General features: G+C 67.0%; 1 protein-coding gene across 4 annotated transcripts in view; it reads left to right on the top strand.

Moving 5' to 3' along the window:
* The first annotated feature begins 4,621 nt into the window (after positions 1–4,621).
* LOC137848915 (retinal guanylyl cyclase 1-like) overlaps positions 4,622–5,277 on the top strand; it is a 15,979-nt gene continuing 15,323 nt past the window's right edge. For 2 of the 4 annotated variants that reach the window (XM_068668401.1, XM_068668399.1), the window contains exon 1: positions 4,626–5,277. This exon is cut by the window's right edge and continues 2,191 nt beyond it. The gene's annotated coding sequence lies outside the window, so the exon portion shown is untranslated. The other 2 variants (XM_068668403.1, XM_068668400.1) reach the window with 2 other exon arrangements.

The raw sequence follows: 5,277 nt of genomic DNA, 5'->3' as shown, positions 1-5,277 counted from the left end.
TGGTGTCCCCCTCCCCCTTTTTGGGGTCCCCATGCCCCCCCCCCAACCCGGGGGGCTTCCCCCACACCCTCTTTCCCCCCTCCACCCTTAACCCCCACCCCCCAATACCCATTTAGGGTCCCCCACCGGGGTTTTGCACCCCCCCCCAACCCCTCTGAGCCCCCAGCCCCCCGGGCCCCCCCTCAAATGACCGGGAGCCCCCCCAAATTTGGGGGGCCCCCCCAGGATACATGTCGGTGGGGCTCATCTTGCCCACGAAGGAGCGCAGGGAGAAGAGCATCCCGAACATCAGCTTGAACTCCTGGGGGGGGGGCACACGGGGGGGGGGGGGGGGGGCGCTGGCACCCCAATGCCACCCCCGCAGCCCCCATCCAGCCCTGGGATCCCCCCCAAAGCCCCCCATTTCCAGCCCCATTCTCCCTCCCCCCCCCAGCCCCAAATTCCAGCCCCAGGACCCCCATTTCCCCCCCCCCTGAACCCCATTTCCAGCCCCAAGACCCCCCCCACCCCCCCAATTCCCCCCCCCACTCCCTAGTTTCAGCCCCAGGACCCCCAAGACCCCCCCCCAGCCCCCCAATTCCCCTCCCATTCCCCCAATTCCCCCCCAGATCCCCTCCCACCCCCCCAATCCCAGCCCCAGGACCCCCCCCAGCACCCCAATTACCCCCCATGCCCCCCCCACCCCCCCAATTCCAGTCCCAGAACCCCACTCCCCCTCCCCCCAGATCCTCCCTAACCCCCCCCCAGATCCCCTCCCACCTCCTCAATTCCCCCCCCGCCCCCAATTCCAACCCCAGGACGCCCCCAGTCCCCCAATTCCCCCCCAGTCCCCATTTCCAGCCCCCCACCTATCCCATTAACCCCCCCCCACCCCCTCAATTCCCCCCCACACTCCCTAGTTTCAGCCCCAGGACCCCCAAGACCCCCCCCCAGCCCCCCAATTCCCCTCCCATTCCCCCAGTTCCCCCCCAGATCCCCTCCCACCCCCCCAATTCAACCCCCACCCCCCCAATCCCAGCCCCAGGACCCCTCCCAGCACCCCAATTACCCCCCATGCCCCCCAGGACCCCCCCAATTCCAGCCCCAGAACCCCCCTCCCCCTCCCCCCAGATCCTCCCTAACCCCCCCCCAGATCCCCTCCCACCTCCTCAATTCCCCCCCCCGCCCCCAATTCCAACCCCAGGACCCCCCCAGTCCCCCAATTCCCCCCCAGTCCCCATTTCCAGCCCCCCACCTATCCCATTAACCCCCCCCCCAGCCCCCCAATTCCCCCCCAGATCCCCTCCCACCCACCCCAATTCAACCCCCAGCCCCCCAATTACCCGCCATGCCCCCAAGACCCCCCTGCAGCCCCCAAATTCCCCCCCACAGCCCCAATTCCTCCCCCCAGCCCCCAATTTGCCCCCCACCCACCAATCCCAGCCCCAGGACCCCCCCCCCAACCCCTCAATTCCCCCCCCATGCCCCCAGGACCCCCCCCACCTCCCCAATTCCAGCCCCAGAACCTCACTCCCCCCCGGCCCAGATCCTCCCTAACCCCCCCCAGATCCCCTCCCACCTCCTCAATTCCCCCCCCAGGGCCCTCCCCACCCCCTGCCCCCCCTCCCCAACCCCCTGCCCCCCCCCACCCCCCCAAAATGCCCCCCCCCCACCTCCTCCTTGGGGATGCCGGCCTGGCGCCGCCGGTGCCACTCGCTGTAGTGCAGGCAGGCGCCCGAGCGGTCGAAGATGTAGAGGTTGTGCACCGTCATCTGGGGGGGCACGGGGGGGGGGGGGGCCCCAGTATGAGGGGAGGGGGTCCCAGTATGAGGGGAGGCGGGAGGGCCCCCCCCAGTACAGGGGGAGGCGGGAGGGGGCTCCCAGTATGAAGGGAGAGGAGGGGGAGCCCTCCCAGTAAGGGCCCCCCCCAGCAACCCCAATGCCACCGGGGGGGGCGGCAAATCCCCCCCCCCCCCCCCCAGAGCTCCCAGTATCTCCCAGTAACTCCCAGTGCCCCCCCAGTTACTCCCACTTAACCCCAGAGCCCCCCCCATTACTCCCACTTAACCCAGTGCCCCCCCAGTAACTCCCCACTAACTCCCCTGACCCCACATCCCGTTACATTCAGCATGCCCCAGTGCTCCCAGTAACACCCAGTATCCCCCAGTCCTATTACGCCCAGTATCCCCCAGAACGTCCCAGTATGCCCAGTACTTCCAGTATTCTCAGTACTCCCCAGACCCATTACTCCCAGTATCCCCCAGTAACTCCCAGTGCCCCCCAGAAGCTCCCACTGACTCCCAGTGCTCCCCAGTATCTCCCAGTGGCCCCACATCCCATTACACAAAGCGTGCCCCAGTGCTCCCAGTGACACCCAGTATCCCCCAGCTCCTTTATTCCCAGTATCCTCAGCGTTCCCAGTACCCCCCAGTAACGCCCAGTACCCCCAGTCCTGTTACTCACAGTATCGCCCAGAACTTCCCAGTAAGCCCAGTACTCCCAGTATCCCCCAGTATCTCTCGGAACCTCTCAGTATACCCCAATGCTTCCCAGTACCGTTACTCCCAGTATCCCCAGAACCTCCCAGCATCCTCAATGCTCCCAGTATCCCCCAGTCCCCCCAGTACCATTACTCCCAGTAACCCCAGTACCATTACTCTCAGCATTCTCCAGCGCTCCCAGTAACTCCCAGTGCCCCCCAGTTCCGGTACTCCCAGTAACTCCCAGTATCCCCAGTGCTTTCCAGTCCCTTACCCCACTACCTCTCAGAGCTCCCAGTACATCCCAGTACCTCCCGTTGCTTCCAGTATCCCCCAGCGCCTCCCAGTCCCATTACTCGCACTATACCCCAGTGCCACCAGTATCCCCAGTGCTCCCAGTAACCCTAACGCTCCCAGTCCCATTACCTCCAGTAACCCCCATTACCTCCAGTAAACCCCAGCGTTCCCAGTATCCCGCAGTGCCTCCCAGTCCCGTTACTCCCCAGTACCTCCCAGTACCTCCCAGTACCTCCCAGTACCCCCCAGTGCTCCCAGTATTCTCCCAGTACACCCCAGTACCTCCCAATCCCAGCATTCTCCGCATTTCCCAGCACCTCCCAGTCCCTCCCGCCGGCACCCTGCAGCCTCCCAGTGCTCCCAGTGCTCCCAGTGCCGCTCACCCCCGCGCCGCCCGGCTTCGGTTTAGAACCGCTTCCGCCCTCACTTCTGCCCTGCCCCTGCGGCGCCACTTCCGCTTCCGCCCTCACCCAAGATGGCGGCGCGGAGGACAGAGAGAGGGGCGGGGCGAAGAGGAGGGGGCGGGGCCTAACCCAGGCGGGGGCGGGATCGGGGGCGTGGCCAACCCGTGATTGACAGCGGCCGCCTGCGTGCGGCTGGATCGGGGCGGGGGGGGGGGGGGGCAGCGGGCGAGGCTGCGTTTTGGGTTGAAAACCGGCGGGTTTGGGTCCAGGGAGCACTTTTACGGGGCAGCGCCCCCCAAGGGCCGCCCCCCGGCTCCGCGCAGCCCAGCCTGGAGCCGTGCTGCCATTGGGGGAGGGGGGGACACACGGGACGGAGCCAATTTTGGGGCAAAATCCGCCACTTTTGGGGTCCCACAACCCCCTCCCCCACCCCTCAGCACCCCCTCGCGGCCCCCCTTTCCCCGTGCCCCCCCCCCCCATGTCCACACCGTCCCCCCCCGGATTTCCCAGCACCCACTGGGCCCCCCCCGCCCCCCCCCCATTAAGCCGCTTACACCCAGAGCCGGGGGGGGGCAGAGAAGGGGGGGGGCGGATTAGGGCCCCCCCCACCGCGGCCGCACACGGGCACCCTGGGGGCAGCCGCCGCGCGGGCACCCAGGCGCCTGGGGGGGCATTGGCCCCCCCCCCACCCGGCAGCACCCACCCAGGGGGGGCCTGGGAACAGGTAGGGACCCCCCCGCCCCGACCCCACTCACCGCTGACCCCCCCCAGCAGCTGGGACCCCCCCCCTCGGACACCTGGGAGCCCCCCCATGACTCATGGGACCCCCCCATAACATCTAGAATCCCCCCCCATAACACCTGGGACCCCCCCCAACACCTGGGACCCCTCCCCCAATACCTGAGCCCCCCCCCCAAACACTCGGGTGACCCCAAACACCTCTGGGTGCCCCCCTGGACGCCCCACCCCCAACATATTTTGCTGACCCCCCCAATATCTTGCCCCCTCCCTGCTGGGACCCCCCCCAATATTTTGACCCCCCACCCCCCCGATATCTGGGATCACCCCCCCCGGACATCTGTGTCCTCCCCCCCTCGACACCCAATTCCCCTCCAACACCTTCCCCCCCCCCAGGACACCCGGCTTCCTCCCCTGTATCCCCCCTCTTAAACCTGAACCCCCCCCAAAAGCCTGGGACCCCCCCCAAGACCTATGAACTCCCCCTAAATCCTGTGACCCCTCTCCAAGACCTGTGACCTCCCTCCACGACCCGTGACCCCCCCCCCCAAAAATCTCGGACCACCCTAAAACCTGTGCCCTTCCCCAAGACCTGTGCACCCCCCCAAAACTTGAAACCCCAATACCTGCCCCCCCCCACCCTTGGGTGCCCCTGCGTGCTTCCCCCCCCGGTCTGCTGGGTGCCCTCTCTGGGTGCTCCCCCCCCTCCCCCGATCCTAAATTAGGGGGGCTGGGACCACCCCACTGACCCCCCCAGGTACCTTAGACCCCCTCACAGAGGTGGTGAGGGGGGGACACAAATATGGGGGGGGGGGGCACCCGTGGGGGGGTGACCTGGCCGTGAGGGATGAAGGGGCCAGAAATAACCCGGGGGGGATTAGGGCAGCGCCGGGGCCATGCGGGTGGCACACGGGTGTGGGTGACACGGGTGTCACACGGCTGTGAGGGTGTCACACGAGTGTGGGTGACACACAGGTGTGCAGATGTCACACGCCCATGGGTGACACATGGGTGTCATTATGGGTGTGAGCGTGTCACGCCGCTGTGGGTGACACGAGTGGGGTGACACACGAGTGTGGGTGACACATGGGTGTGAGTGTGTCACACAGCTGGGGGTGACACAGGTGTGGGTGTCACGCGGGTGCGGGTGACACGTGCGTGACACGGGTGTCACACAGGTGTGCAGGTGTGCAGATGGCACGTGGCTGTGGGTGACACGTGGGTGTCACGCACCTATGGATGTCACACACCTATGGGTGACACACAGCTGTGGGTGCCACACGGGTGTGCAACTGTCACACGGGGGTGTCACGCGGCTGTCACCCAGGTGGAAGTGACACATGGGTGTGGGTGACACCGGGGGTGCGGGTGTCACAGTG

Source organism: Anas acuta, unplaced genomic scaffold (genome assembly GCF_963932015.1).
Source record: "Anas acuta unplaced genomic scaffold, bAnaAcu1.1 SCAFFOLD_56, whole genome shotgun sequence".
Taxonomy (NCBI): Eukaryota; Metazoa; Chordata; class Aves; order Anseriformes; family Anatidae; genus Anas; species Anas acuta.
Note: the sequence above shows the minus strand (reverse complement) of the source record. Positions and strands in the feature narration are given on the sequence as shown.